The sequence below is a fragment of the Nyctereutes procyonoides genome, unplaced genomic scaffold (assembly GCF_905146905.1).
Source record: "Nyctereutes procyonoides isolate TBG_1078 unplaced genomic scaffold, NYPRO_anot_genome, whole genome shotgun sequence".
Classification (NCBI taxonomy): Eukaryota; Metazoa; Chordata; class Mammalia; order Carnivora; family Canidae; genus Nyctereutes; species Nyctereutes procyonoides.
The window spans coordinates 15,570,122-15,586,074 of NW_026575131.1; the positions used below are offsets into that span (position 1 = coordinate 15,570,122).

General features: G+C 34.4%; 1 pseudogene; it reads right to left on the reverse strand.

Annotated features, from left to right (window-relative positions):
* Window positions 1–13,708: 13,708 nt before the first annotated feature.
* Window positions 13,709–14,252, reverse strand: LOC129521419 (rRNA-processing protein FCF1 homolog; annotated as a pseudogene).
* Between the last annotated feature and the right edge of the window lie 1,701 nt (window positions 14,253–15,953).

The following is a 15,953-nucleotide window of genomic DNA, read 5'->3' on the forward strand; positions in this document are numbered from 1 at the left end:
TACTATTGATATAAAATGTGTCCTGGACATAAAATTATTCACTCAGCATGTCTCCCAAAAGTTTATCTCCATCTTCGGCCTTTTAAATGGGGTTAAATGCATGACTGTCAAGACAGAGAACTTATCATTCAGTGACAGGTTAAAATGCCCCTACCCTCTCTCTTATTTTTCTTCTACCACCTTGAATTTTGAGTCTATCTTTTAGGCAACAATATAAATCATAAAGGTGCTTGTCTATTTGACTCTATCTCCATATGTTTCCTGAATAAGTAACTAAGCAAGCACATTTTTATCTTGCCTTGCTGCTTTACCAAGCCCTTTCCTCCAAGTGATGGATGTCATACTTATTTCTTTAAAGGGGAAGCAGATAAGTTTTGCCTTAGTGTGGAAGTATCTAACCCAGTTAACCAACCACATCTTCTACATTCATTGTCATGAGACGATATATGAAGTTAAAGCTAAGTATATTTTGCTGATGAGTAGATTGTTGGTTCATTGCAGAAGTGAAAAAAAATAGTCACTCAATATGGCAGTGATTGTCAGAACTGGTACGCACAATTTTTAGAGAAAAAAGAAAATATGAATGATTGTGAGGTCTGAAAAAAGTCAGCAAAATCAATTCCTCTGTTGTTAATTTAAAACAGACTAATGATATTTGAAAACCAACCAGTGGGTTATAGAAAAACAATTTAGCATTTTTATTTATTTTATTGGATAACAAATTAAAGGTATTACATTAGCATCTTTAATTTTCATATATTATGTGCACTTATGGTCCAATTTGTCATGAAAATTATACTCCTTGTCCTACTATTTACAACATGGTGGTGTCAGAGGAACAAGTGTCTGGTACCCAGTGAGTTGGTTCACCTTTGGTGGAACACATTGACTACTCTGGCTTTCCTAGTGTACTGGCTGCTCTATGACAGTCTTATGTGGCTCTCCTTTCCCTGAATCAGGGCAATTTGGAAGCATTTAGCCCAACCTTATAATTTGTCACCGTCTTATGTATTTCTAGCTGATCATTCCATCTTTAATATTGTATCCTAAAAATACACTGAAGAATTCTATTATCTCCTAAAACAAAAACAAAACAAAACAAAAATCCTACTTCTTCCTCCTTCTCCTTCAACTATAGTTACTACTAGCAGCTACTACTATTACTACTACTACAACTACAGGCAGCTACCACTGATGAAGAATTTAAGAGATACAAGCATTTTATGAAATGCTTTACATATCTCATTTAGTTTGTGCAAAACATGATAGTTATCTCCATTTTAGAGATGAGAAAGTTGAGATACAGAGAATTTTGATAATTTGCCTCCAACCACACACATATATGTAATGATATCCAGTATTCAGCCTAGGACTGGGTGACTCCAAAGCACAGTAATCCAAAGTTATTCTGTTTTTCTCTACCTTCAACTCTGGGTCTACTGGTAACACCTACTGCTTTCAATAAATTATTTTTCCAGAACAAAATGAGGTATCTCTGAGAAAGTTTTAGAAGAAATTAATATAATCAGTGACATCATGATATATTATTTCTATTCATTATTGAACTCTCATATATCCTCTTCCCACATCTCTCTCCTTGCTTAGGGGGAAAGAAGACTTCCGTAACTGAAAGCCAAGAGAAGCTTCTGTTTTAGGCCAGTTTTGATACTCAAATGACTAGATCAATAGACACAAGATAAGGATACAGTTAAAAAGAAAAAGCAATCCAAGACTCATGAAAAGAGGAAAATATCACTGGAGAGTTCTGTTTTCCAACTCTTTCCAGTTATATCATCACTAAACAATTTGCCCTAAAATGGTGAGAGTGTCTCCCAGTCTACACGTTCAACCTACGTCATACCTCCCATCTTCCTTATCTCTTTTAACATTCACTATCAAAGCCACATCTCAGGACCCTAATGGAAGTGTTATCTCTGGTAAACTTCTCCCAGTAATTTCCTTTTATGGTTTTCAACATGATATAGAACAGAGAGGTCTCTTCTAACCCCAGCAGTTTTTATTTAATCGCTTTCAAGTGGACCTTTTTATTTTTTTTTCAGGTGGATAGAGCATATCAGCAGGCCTCAGCCTCATACAATTATTAAAGCATTGACATTGGAATATGGTATCATTAACAGTCTTCCAGTGACTCGCTAGGGATAAATTGACTTCCGTGTTGCATTATCCCATTACATATAGAGAGACATTATTGAAAGTCTAAATCACATGGCAAAGAGAATTATAATTTCAAGGAGGGCAGAGGTGACTGGGTTACTGACTAGATGAATGTTCCTACATGTCTCTTAACATATTCTAAAGCATATACTGCATAGACCATCACTTCTGTTTTCCCACATCATCTTGCTCCCTGCCTCACAGGTCCTCAAGTCAAAGAGGTTTACACACAAATTTATCACTTTTATTCCAGAATTTGGCTGTATATCTCTTTTTGTATTTTGATCTTGTTCATATTGCTTTTGCTCCCTTGTTAGCATATAGAACAGCTTATATTCTGTTTTGCAGGACTGAGCACAAAGAGGATATGCTTGTCAATATGACTGGCTAGAAAATCTATGATTAAAAGTTATGTTACTCATTACCATGGAAAATCAAAGTGGGAACAATGCTTACTGACCATTTTTTGGAAACAATTTCTTGTTCATTGCCTTCTGTGATTTTTCTTAAAAACAAAGCTGTAAAATGCCACATTTCATGGAGATGGCAACACACAGTGCAATCTGTATTTATGCAAAAAGATCCCATTATTCATTTCTCTTTCAAATTAGTTTCTAAGAGTTTCTACCTGAAGGAGTACTAACACTGGTAATTATTTTAGGATGTGTTAGCTGGTATTTCACAGATCAAAATCTCCATGGTTTTGGGTTGACAGATAGCTATCAATGCTGTTCATTTTCCCAAAGATAATGGTTGGAACACATGAGCCACAAAATCAATAACATGAATGATTATTTGCCAGTGAAATCGATGAATATAACTTCTAATAAATGTGTCCTTCATGAATGAAAAATATTATGATTACGAAGATTCAGGCTAGCATAAAGAGTGAACTCTGAGAGTCTCGCAGTTTGTTTACCTGCAGACAGATTTGGTTCTAGATACATGATATCTCAAACTAATGCAACAAACTTAGAAACACAAAAGCAAAATAGGGTCAAATATAGAGAGGTCTTTTAGGAGTTCAAGAGTTTTCACAAAGCCTGGCAACATTTATTTCCTACCTACCCCAACAAAACATTATGGCATATTGACATTAGAGTCATCTTAAGGTGATGAGTGATATTAAATGTCACTATCTATCTGATTCTTGTGTTTCTTCTACTGTGATTTTGCCAAGTATTGTAAAATACCCGCAGAGCTGGGGAACTCAGTATCTTCCCAGGCACTCCAAAACAGAAAAAGATGGTAGAACTGGGTTAAACAGTATAGGAGTTCATGGGTAGAGTAGTTCCAAAAATGTCCCCAATAGGTATTTCACAAAGAAACCATCACACTTTAAGATAGAAGGGAATTATTTATGAGCTACAATTTAAAATGGTGTCTATAAAAAATTGTTGACATTTATAATCATATTTTAGGGAACAAAGCATTAGTGGTCTAGAAGATTTTACCATATATATCAACTCCTTACTTTTTGATGGAATAAAAATGAAGCCTAATGACATTAATTTAAAAATCTAAACCAGGGCTCCTCATTGCAAAGCATCTGCTTGGTTACTGTAAGGTGAATGAAAGAGACATTATGTTTATGAATGAGCAAAATGCATTAGGCCTTCCAGGATTGGGATCAAAAGGTTAAGAAAAAAACAAGGTAAAAAAATGTTCTTTTTAAGTGTACTGTCATGATCTAGGTTGAACTATCAACATTTTAGCCCAGATGTCGTTGGCATCTAAAGCTACTTGACACATAAAGAGGACAGTTGGGATTGACCTACTGAGGAGGAAATGGAATGTAAACCAGAGGCAAATCAGAGCTTCAGCTCAACTTGGCAAATAGCCTACTTCTCAAACTACCCATATTGCTTCCCAAGGAGACCTGGAACACTGATGACAGCAGTTAGATTTAGGAATCTCACCAACCTAAGGATGAGTACTCTTAGGCCAGGTCACGAGAATTATATCTTTATGAATCCAAAGGGCAGAGAGTTACTCTACTTTTATAGAAGTAAATGTCAGTTTAATATAAGTACTATCTTTCTAATTAACGAAGCTGTCAAAAAACTGAGTGTGCTGCTCTATGATATGAATTTGTGGTTTCTGGATATGTTAAAAAAAAACTGTATGACCACTGTTACTGAAGGAGTTAGCATGGTTTTCAGATGATCTATGATGGGCCCTTCCATCTCTATAATTCTAGTCACTCATTCATTCATTCATTCATTCAATCCTCCAACAAAACTTGATTCTCTGATATTGACACAAAATGACCTCCTTTCTGTTTTTATTGTATTATTCATTTGAATTAAATAGATATTGTAAAAATCTGAAAGAATTAAGGAAGTGAAATATAAAGAAGCATTCAATTTCATTTTTCTTTCCTTTTTTTTTTTTAAAAAAGATTTTATTTATTTATTCATGGGAGACACATGGAGAGAGACAGAGACACAGGTAGAAGGAGAAGCAGGCTCCTCGCAGGGAGCCTGATGTGGGACTCAATCCCAGGACCCCAGGATCACGCCCTGAGCTGAAGGCAGACACTCAACTGCTGAGCCACCCAGGTGTCCCTCAGTTTCATTTTTCAATGTACAGAATCTTAGAACAACCAATCTATCATTTAATTGATCTACAAAAAACCAATTTTTTTTACTAATTCTTAGGTTTCATATAGATAATATATTATGCTGATTAGTTTTACAGAATTTATTCATAGTTTTGTCATTCCTTGTTCCTTTGTTTCATACAAGGCCCTTTTCAAATGTCATCGTATTGGAAAATCTTTCTTTTGCCTCCCTATGAAAAATGGCATTCTCACTCAATCATTCTCTACTCTAATCCTGCTTTATTTTTATTGACAAAATATATCACCTCATGATACTGTTGTTTATTTCCTATCTCTATCCACTAGATTGTAAATTCCCTGAGAATAGGGATTCAGACTGTTTTGTTCACTCTTATCTTCCTATTGCTATGATAATATCTGGCACATAGTTGATGCTCAAAAGCATATGTTAAATGATTGAGCAAATAAACGGATGAATGAATAAGTGAATGTAACTGCCTGAATTAATAAATTACTTTGCATAACATGAGTGAGTTTTGATTGCAAACAGGCATTATTTTCATATCATAAATAAAGTAGTCAATATAAAATAAAGCTTTTTTTAAATTTACATTTAAATGTCAATTTACACTGATAGAAGTAAACTGAAAATGACTAAGGGAACAAAAATACATATTTTAAGAGTTTTAAGCCCCACCCATTAGAATTTTCATCTTCTATCGTGTCTTAGAAAAATAAATGAGACTGACTTGAAATAAAACAGCATTAAAAAACTGTCTAAATTTCCAGGCGTTCCAGTGAAATTGAAAGTTCCAGCTCAAGTCACTAAGACCCAGATTAAATTTAATGAGAGAGAATTTTGTAAGTAATTTCTACAATGGTTAATTCTCAAAAACATTCCATTTCTCTATATGAATTCATGCTACATGACCACTGCAGAGGATAGAGATGCTGAGGAAAAGACATTGTTCTGATGCATTGTTATGCATTGGGGATTTTGTAATATATGAAATATGTGTGCCCATTGACATTTTTAAATAACTGTGATCTTTATTATATCTTCCTGACTGTTGACCCATCATGTTTTATAGTTCCATATGAGTATTTAATGTTGAATACTAATTTTCAAAATAAATACTGTTTTCTATACAGATGACAAATATTTTTTGCAAGTTATGATCTATTCTGTTATTTATTTTAGGTACTGCACTATGAAAACCAAATATGGTGGAGTTTTCTGATTATTGTTTATATCAATTCAACAATGCAGCTTACTTAGAAAGTAGCAAATATCATTGTGAATATAAAAAATAAATTTGCCTATGGACATCAGCAAACTATGCATACAGAAATGGATTGCAAAACAATTTTGGAAGGGATTTTGTGATTATATGCTTAAAAACTAAGTATAAATCAGTAGGTCCCAAAATATTTTATATCATTTTTTATTTATTTATTTTTTATATCATTTTTAAAGTGGCAATGTAGCTCAACATTTTGTACTATATAAAAAGTAATATTTTTGTAATTAAGTTCAAGTTTGAAAAATGATATTTGAAAGTAGAAATAATGTTTAGTCGTTCTTGTTTTTATTATGAAAGAAGGGAAGCAAAGTATAGTAGAAATAGTGCTAGATGACAGTTTTGGATTAAAAGAATATTTCAGCCAATATTTATCTGTATGATCCTGAGCCAGTTATTATTAATGGAACTACACCTGGTTGTACCTAGGTCCAAAATATTACATAAATATCAATTCATAAAATCAGTTGTTGTGCTTAGAAAAATATAATATAGAATTTATGTCCCTGAAGCCTCTAAGTACTCACTATGATGATACCAGAAATTAGAAGAGTCAACTTGACCAAAATAGCAGAAAGTTGAATCAATACACATTTAAAGTCAGAATTTCAAGGATCCTGGAGATCATCAAATTTGACCTCTCCATTTTAGACACAAGGAAAGTATTCTGAAGAGGTGAAGTGGCAGAAATTCATACAGCAAAGTAGTAAGAAAATACTAATTAATGGATTAAAAACTTACAATACTTCAAGCAACAACTTTCCTAATCCTTTTTTTCTTTAGCGGGGGGGGGGGGGGGGACTCCATTCCCTTAACTTTTTCTTCTTCTTCTTTTTTTTTTTTTTAACATTTCCATTCTCTTGTTGTTAGATGACTCTCTGTTTCTATGCTTTTACTAAATAAACACACAGTGGTTAATTTAGAAATATAGAGTATCAAGAAAAAAGTTTTCCATAATATTATCATTCAGAAAGATTTGATCATTTTCTATAAGGGGCCTCTTTCATTATGGATAATTAGAACAGTCCTTTATTAGTCATAAAATTGACATTTCAAAATGCAAAAGCAAAAATTGCAAAGGATGTTATCATGGTGAAAATATTCAAGCCTTGCTTCTCTGACTATGGGAAAACTTCCATCGATACAGTATTGTAAGACTCTTTGGATAAAGACCAAGCATCCTGCCTTTACATTACTGTTCCATTAATTGAAAACTGGCTGGTAGCTTAGTACAGCATTTCTTCAGGGGGTTATCCAATTCATATCAGTTGGCTTTAGCAACTAGACATATGGATAAACTAAAAGCTGTCAATTCACTTTAGTTTCCTTAAAATTGCTGTATAAAATATGCTAGTGATTAACTTAGATAAGGCTGAAGTTGAATATTTGAGGCATCTTATTGCTCACTGAATCAACAAAACTGCTTTACTTTTTTATCTTTTTAAATATTTTTGGGGGTTGGGAGAGATCATATTAGGAATAGAGCTGTAATTGATTTGTTTAATACCACATAGATACCACCTGTATGGTATTGTTTGAAAGCCCTATCCAAATCAGAGTAAACTCCTGTGTCAAATGCAAATATGAAGATATCTAAATATTAATAAAGATCTATTTCTTCCATAAATAACAATAGATAGGAAATGAGCAATTGGATAGGGCTGTGTGCATCCAGATAAGCTCTTCATTAAAACCAAGTTTACCAATGGTAGTGTTATCAGTTAAGATACCATGACACATACACAATGAAATCATATATAATTTAAACTGTCCTCACTTTACAAAATAGACAATTGAACAACTGTAATTGATTCATGTATTGCAATTTTCATTCCATTAGTTAGAATATATAACCAAAATTGGGGCTGTCAATCAGAAAAGTGAAGGCATGTTTTGTATTTCATGATATTAATTGGAGGAGGAAAAATCATTCTTTGTATTTAAATGCAACAGGGCTATACACATTTTAGGTAATACAATAGTGAATATACAAGTTCCCTCTAGTCATATAATTAATTTCAGCACCTTGATAAATATATGAAAATAGATTAATATGATGCCCTGTGAAATAATTAGACTGGTTTTCATTTCATTTGAGCTAACTTTATTGATTGTATTGCCTTTCAACACTATCATTTTTTTGTTTTTGTTTTGTTTTGTTTTGACTCCTGTATTTACTTTTGTATTTTGGAGGACTCTGTTTCTATTCAGAGTCTATAAACCTGAATTACTAATCTAAGAAGGTCATATCATATCTCTGGGTATCAACGGACTGATATATTTTGATAATGAAATCAGGGACAAAACACACTTAGATGTAAATATTCATGTTATTGAATTCAAATATAGGAGTCTTCCATATTAATCTTCTCCAAAAAATACTCTTTTCTGGGTATTTTTTTTTTAAAGACTCTGTTCATTTATTCATGAGACACACACACACACACACACACACACACACACACACACACACAGAAAGGCAGAGACACAGGCAGAGGGAGAAGCAGGCTCCATGAAGGGAGCCTGATGTGGGAACGTGGGACTGGATTCTGGGACTCCAGGATCGCACACTGGGCTGCAGGCGGCGCTAAACCGTTGTACCACGGGGGCTGCCTTTTTCTGGGTATTTTTAATTCTTGAACTCGTTTATGACATTTTGTATATTTTCTGTGGATTTATTTCAGATCTCCTAATAGTCAGCTTTGAGCATCATTTCATATATACCCTAAGTATACCAGGTGATAAATAACATTTATATTTCAAATATCAACTATCATAGGTCCAGGTAGTTTCAAAGGAGCAACAAATAAGCACATTTAAAAAAAAAAGATTTTATTTATATATTCATGAGAGACACACAGAGAGAGAGAGAGAGAGAGAGAGAGGCAGAGACACAGGCAGAGGGAGAAGTAGGCTCCACGCAGGGAGCCCAATGTGGGACTTGATCCCAGGACTCCAGGATCACACCCTGGACTGAAGGCAGGTGCTAAACCACAGTCACCCAGGGATCCCAATAAGCACAATGTTAAGGGAGGTATCAAGCCTAACTGATTATATAATGAGTCTTGATTATTATAAAATACATCTCATTTCCTAGCCTTCATGATATATTTGTCTTCTCCTTGTTATTCTTTTTACTAAAATAAAAACATTGTGGAATTTTTCAAATTATTATGCATGAATATGAGAGGTATATTTGACTTAATATAGGTCCATTCCTTATTAGCTGAACCATATGTAATTGCTCAAATTTGGCCATTTTTTGACCCACAAAAATGATAACTTTACACAGTTCAACCAATTATATCATAGAACAAGATACATGGAAACAAGGTGGATGAGGCATGTAATACTTGAAGAGCACATAGATTGAGAGCCCTGTATGTAAATTGAAGTTCCAGATTTAACATATATGTGTTCTGTGCACTAACTCCCTTAGCTTTAGAATCCTCAACAGAAAAATGGGAAGATTCATTCTATACATGGTTCTTCACAATCAAGCATGATAAAAAATTCAAAGCTTTGTGAACCTAATGACTTCAATCATACGTGTCAATCATTTTGTGGACAGACACAAGATTTTAACATACCTGACAGTCTCTCATTTCACTCCATATTAGTAGTAACTGCAGTCCTTCCTCATGTAGCTGTGGTTACTTTTGGTTCCAGAGAATCTTAGAGATGAAGAGATCACTGTTTTTAGAATTAAAAAAGGACGAGAAACTATTTTTATTTTGTCTAATGCACACAACAGAAGACATAGTAGAAATGTGGTATGGAAACTCACCTCAGCATAATAAAATTTACTAAGACTTCCTCAGCTACATAATCTCCTATACCCTTCCCAATCTCTTGACCTGTCCAGTTACAACTCAAGCCACTAGTCAAGAAAGCCAAAGGGCAATCTTCCTGTATCTCTCTTCCCTAGCTTTGTTTCTGTGTAGAACTTATTTCTTCCAGCCAACCAAACATCCGTTTACTTGTTTTCAGTTTACCCATTTGTTCTATTCATTCCTAAAATGTTTGTTGAATTCAAAGAATATGACATGAAATCTGCTGAATACTGGGAATGAGAGATAATAAGCCAACTGCTGTGCCCCTCTGCAGGCGCCAAGTCTTAAGGGAGTATTAAGATACCTTTTGTGAGAAGAACTACAGTGTGCAGGAGGCTGCCTTGAATATGATTTATGACAAAACAGGTCGCTGTGTCATGGGGAAAAAAACTTACTAGAAAAAAACTATGTCATTATTTGTATAGCCACAGACCTATCAAAAATTATTGTGGGGTGATTAGCAGAATAAAATACCATATATGTCCTTGAATTTCTCTGTAATCTAAGAATCTTGATTCTATATCATTTTAGACTTAAGTTAGGAAATTATGCATAGCATTTGAGAAAATAGGAGTGAATATTTTGGGGCACAGTGTAGACCAGTGGTTTGCAAACTTTATTATGTAAAGAAAAGCCTTGAGGTATCATTTGCGCGGGGGAGGGTGGCACAAGTTGGGTGAGGGACAAGAGTGAATGAACGGAGCAGCCCACAGACTCTATCTCTTCCTGCTTTATTCACAGCACTTCTATGATTTTCTATTTTACATATATTGGCTTCTGTCTTATATTTCTTTTGTGCCATAGGACTCCATCTCTATACTATATCTGAAAAAAATAGATATATTTACTTGGCTCTAAGTGTTCATCTGCTAAAGCAAAAACTGAATGGTGTGGAGCTGAGCCATCTTTCCAATTCTGAGTTTTAAATCATTGTGAAATGAGTAGAGTTCAAACCATATGTTTTCTTTTATGAAATAAGTAGTAGAGGGAAACATTTTTTTCCCCACTCAGTAAGTTTGTTTCTCTGGTTCCTGTCAAAATTGAGGAGAAAGATTGGTAGATACAGACACTATAATTTCTGGTTAAAAATGTTCTTGACTGTGGAGGAATGTTGTTTAACTTTCTTGCATCTTACAGAAGCTTTCCGTCAAATTTGGTAGTATTAACTTTTGACCACAAAAATGGAGGTTAGCCCTAGCAGAAACAAAGGCTTATCTTGCTTACTATCATTGGTATGTCAATGTGGACATCTTGATAACTCTCTTTTCCCTCAAATGAAAGTTCCATTCTTCTTTTTCTAGTCAAATTCTCCCTCTTCCAGCATTTCAGGATAATCAGAGAGCCAAAATTAAATTCCCAAAGTGGACATTTAGTTTTTAACATCCTAATTTTTGGAACACACATCAGACAATGACCTAATTTTATGTGAGCCTAAAGACATTTCCTGCCCCGACCACGCCTTATGAAATTTCCTACAGATGGCTGTATTTCTTGATCAAATAATTTTTTTTTAGCTGTATCATTCCTTTTGTTGCATTTTAAGTAAAGCATTCTAGTTCAAGAGAAATATCCCCTCCACCTTCATCGCTTTCACAATACTATGGGTCCAGATTAAAAAAAAAATCTACCTGGGTTTTTCTTCATAATGCTATTTCAGTATTTCAATTGATAGTGCAATCAATACATCAGACTATGTCGCAGTTTCTGATGGAGACTATATCATTGTATTAATCAATCAACTTGTAGAGATATTCAAAGTAAATGCCCCTTGGCAGTCACAAAGTTAAAAGAGAAGGCCAGAGAAAGGAAGCAGCACATCAAATAACACAAATCAAATGGGTTTAGAAGAAAAACAACAACAACAACAACAACAACAACAACTTTTAGAGGTCACTAGGAAAGGAATGTTACATGATAGTTCTCTGATTTGGTCAGTATTTTGAAAAACTACATTTCTTCTTGTGCCAAGTTTAACAAAATGTGCTTAAGCTATTATACACTGGAAATATAATAGTAAGTTAGAAAAGGAACCTCCATTACCACTATTTTTCTATGAGATTGCAGCTCCATAGTGCTGCTTATTCACTTATTAATGTTGTATAATACTTGAAATCATAAATTATTTAGTAAGAAAACAGATGCATAAACTCATCTTTTGAAGCTTTGAAGTTGTGAACAATAGTAACTTAAAAAGAAAAATATAAAGACTTATTTGCTTATCCCTACTTCATCAGGTTAAAGGAACTTAAGTTGACCTACTCTAATGAAACTCCATTAGGGAAAACTTTAATTAGAAAGAGTAAGACACCGTTTAACAATCAGAGAGTAAACACAGATCAGCATGGAGGTTCTGAGAAGTCTGTTTTTATTACTTAGCTGAACAGAGAAATGTTTTACTAATATGGATGAAGAAATGAAAGTTCATTTTGCTTCCACTTTTCAACAAAGGAACACTGAGTAATCAAAGAAATAATGCTGACTGAAGCTTTGGAATGGTGATTATGGGGGTATGCTCTTTAAGCTTTTTTTAAACTGTTTTTTTTTTAACTTCAAATACTCTCAAAATTAAAAAGATGGGAAACCATAACCATCATCTCTGTAATATTCTTTCTATTATGGTATAAAATTATTGTCTCTTTACCCATCTTCCTTATCCACATACAAGTAGGCACTATAAAGCACTTAATACATGGCCTGAGACCTATATGTTTCCTTAAAATAACATAGTATATTTTAATATAGTTCTTCTTATGCAGGTTTAATTCACACTGAGAACATTGGCCTAGCATTTTTAATTTCTTCTCCATTAAACCTTTTCTTTTTTATTTATTCATTTAGCTATGTATAACTCTCATTCACTATTTCTATTGCATTATATTCCACTGAAAGAACCCACTGTATTTATTTTATTTATCACCTTTGTAGGACATTTGGCTGCTTTCAATTCTCTGTTTGTGTAAAACAATGCTAAAAAGAGCTTCCTGTATTTGCCACCGTATGGTTCTATGCATGAGTTTTCCTTCGGGCTGTCAGGTTGTGGGATGGGGAGTAAAACCAGCAGTGATATTAGATTAATGCACACTTAATTTCATTAAATCTCCAGATTTAATGGATTGCTCTCCAGAAAGTCTGTGCCAGTTTACATCTCACCAGCAGAGCCCCAAATGGTTCCATTTTTCACCCATCACCAGCAGCTAAAATTCTCTCACTTTCTAATTTTTGTCAATGTGATGGTATAAAATTATATCACACAATTATTTTAATAACCATTTTTTCTAATTACTAAAAACATGGACTTTCCCTTCATATGCACTTTCCTTTTTATTAAATTACATTTTTATTCCTTTTATCAAGTTTAATGTCTTTTGTTGTTATTGTTGGTGATTTGAAGGCAAGGTTTATGTATTCCACATAGTAATATCTTGTTTCAATTTAGATACTGAAAATATATCCTTCCAGACTGCTAATTTTGTCCATGATGTCCTATGTAAGAAATAAATCCATAATTTTGATCTGATCTAATCCATAAATATTTCACTTATTATGTGTTACTTATTATTTTCTTCTTTCTTCAGGTTATCAGTCTTATGTATGTATGTATTTATATATTTATTTTTATGTGAGCAATCATTTGATTTATAAAAAGGTACAACAAAATTTAAAATGATACAAAATACAAATATCAAAATAATATCAAAAGGTGAGTGTATTTAACCATACTCAGCTCATAACAAAGCAAATGGGGAAGGGGAATAATTCATGCTATATAGTGTATTGCTAAATGAACTCACAGCAGAACAAGTTGATAAAGGCAGAGGAACTGGATCTTTAAAGAATTAGAACTGTGGGGCTCCAGAATCATCTGGCGTTTGCTCAATGTTGTACCTATGGTTAGAAATGTACATGATGAGAACTCCAGGGATCTTTCAGATCCTTCCTTTAAGGTCTCAGTGGCTACTGGATAACATTTGTACTGAATTATTCTCTGTACTAAGCAGTCATCTGCATATGTTCCTTTGTATGTCCGTGGTAATTGTTCCAATCTTGGATACTTGGCAATCCTTAGAGCCACTTGATAACTTCTGTTCCAATCTCTCAGTTTCAGCCATTACACAGTCAGTTATACAAGGGAAACACTTAGCATACGTATGGCTTATCACTGACTACTAAGTCATGCTTGTGTTTAATGGAAAAGTTGCTATCAACCAGGATGTGGTAAGGTGGGTCAGCTGTGTATTGTGTTGGGAGAATAAGCAGGAAGGATGTTGGGGGGACTTCTTTTTCCTTGGATGCACTGAGATCTTTCTTTTTAGGTTTTAATCTATCCTTCTCTTAAAGCCTCTGATCTCAGAGACTAAGTGTTCAGTTCATGGTTTCATACTTTCTTTTGCTTCCTTCTGTTCATGCTACACTCTTCTTGGTCCTTCTTCCTTCTCCTTCTCCTCCTCCTCCTCCTCCTCCTCCTTCTTCTTCTTCTTCTTCTTCTTCTTCTTCTTCTTCTTCTTCTTCTTCAAGATTTTATTTATTTATTCATGAGAGACCAGAGAGGCAGAGACATAGGCAGAGAGAGAGAGGCAGGCTCCCTCTGGGAAGCCTGATAAGGGACTCCACCCTAGGACCCCCGGAGATCACGACCTGAGCCAAAGGCAGATGCTCAACCACTGAGCCACTCAGATGCTCCAGTCCTTCCTCTTTAAAACAAGTTTTTCATTTGGCTTCCAGGACTTGACTTCCTTTAGACTCATTTTAACCATGTCTCTGGTTAATCTTCAGACTCCTTCCTTTATTCTTTTTTTTTTTCAATTCTACCTCTCAGCATCCCCACAGCTCCATCCTCAGTTCTTTTATTTTTTTCCTATCTCTACTCATTGCACAGTAAATTCTTCTCAGTAAATGGAAAGAAGCATATTCTTTCCAAAAGAAACAGTAGAGTGCCTGTCAGTCATTTTGATCTCTTATACTTTGCATCCAGTACACTGGCAAAACTTGTTAGTTCTATCTTCTTTTTTTTTTTAAGATTTTATTCATTTATTCATGAGCGATACAAGGAGAGAGAGAGGCAGAGACACCGGCAGAGGGAGAAGCAGTCTCCATGCAGGGAGCTGGATGTGGGTCTTGATCCCGGGACTCCAGGATCACACCCTGGGCTGAAGGCAGTGCTAACCACTGAGCCACCCGGGCTGCCCAGTTCTGTCTTCTATATCCATAATATGACCAATTCCTACCAGCACTAGGAAATATGGTTCAAGCCAAGATCAACCTATTCCCAGATTTATGGTAATAGCCTCCCAACAGATCTCTGCACCTTTAGGCTTGCTGAGCTTTGGTGTTTTGTCCATAAAGCAGGCCACATCCAGATCCTGCCAAGGGAAATCATGTCACTGTTCTCTTCAAAATGCCTAATGACTTCCTATCATAGGAAAAAAGTGAAAGGGAGAAAATAAAGGTTTGTTCCATGGATTGATGTCTTTTACTTCCTTTCCTATAAGAATTTTTTAACTGGAGAAAGAAACTAACATGTGCAATATTTGTTGTACCCTATACAAACTAAATGTTTTAATTAATAAGAGTAATATCTAATATTTATCAAGCATTTACTATGTGCCCTGGTACTGCTCCAAGAACTTTAGGTATTATCACAGTTAAGTCTGTGACAACACTGTGAAGCATTATCATGATTACCAGTTTTCATTCAAGAAAAGTGAGGTATAGAGAGATAAACATCTCACCTAAATTCACAGCTTATAAGTGATGAAGCTTGTATTTGATAGTGGTAGGTTGCAAAGGCACGAATATTTACCTCTTAAAAAATGTGAAATTTGCTAAGACAGACATAATTAGGCAAATTTTTGTGGAAATAATTGGTATCAAAAATGACCAAATAAACACTGATGGGCTGTAAAAATTACTTGAAACATCTTAGAAAGAACACTTTAAAGTGCTTGAATGTCTTCAGTATTGAAAACTAGGGAAACGTGGGTCATACCTAGCCTGTTACCTATTTTTTATAATAGTTTTTATTGGAACATAGCTACAATTATTTGTTTACATATTGTCTATGGCTGCTTTCATGGTAGGGAA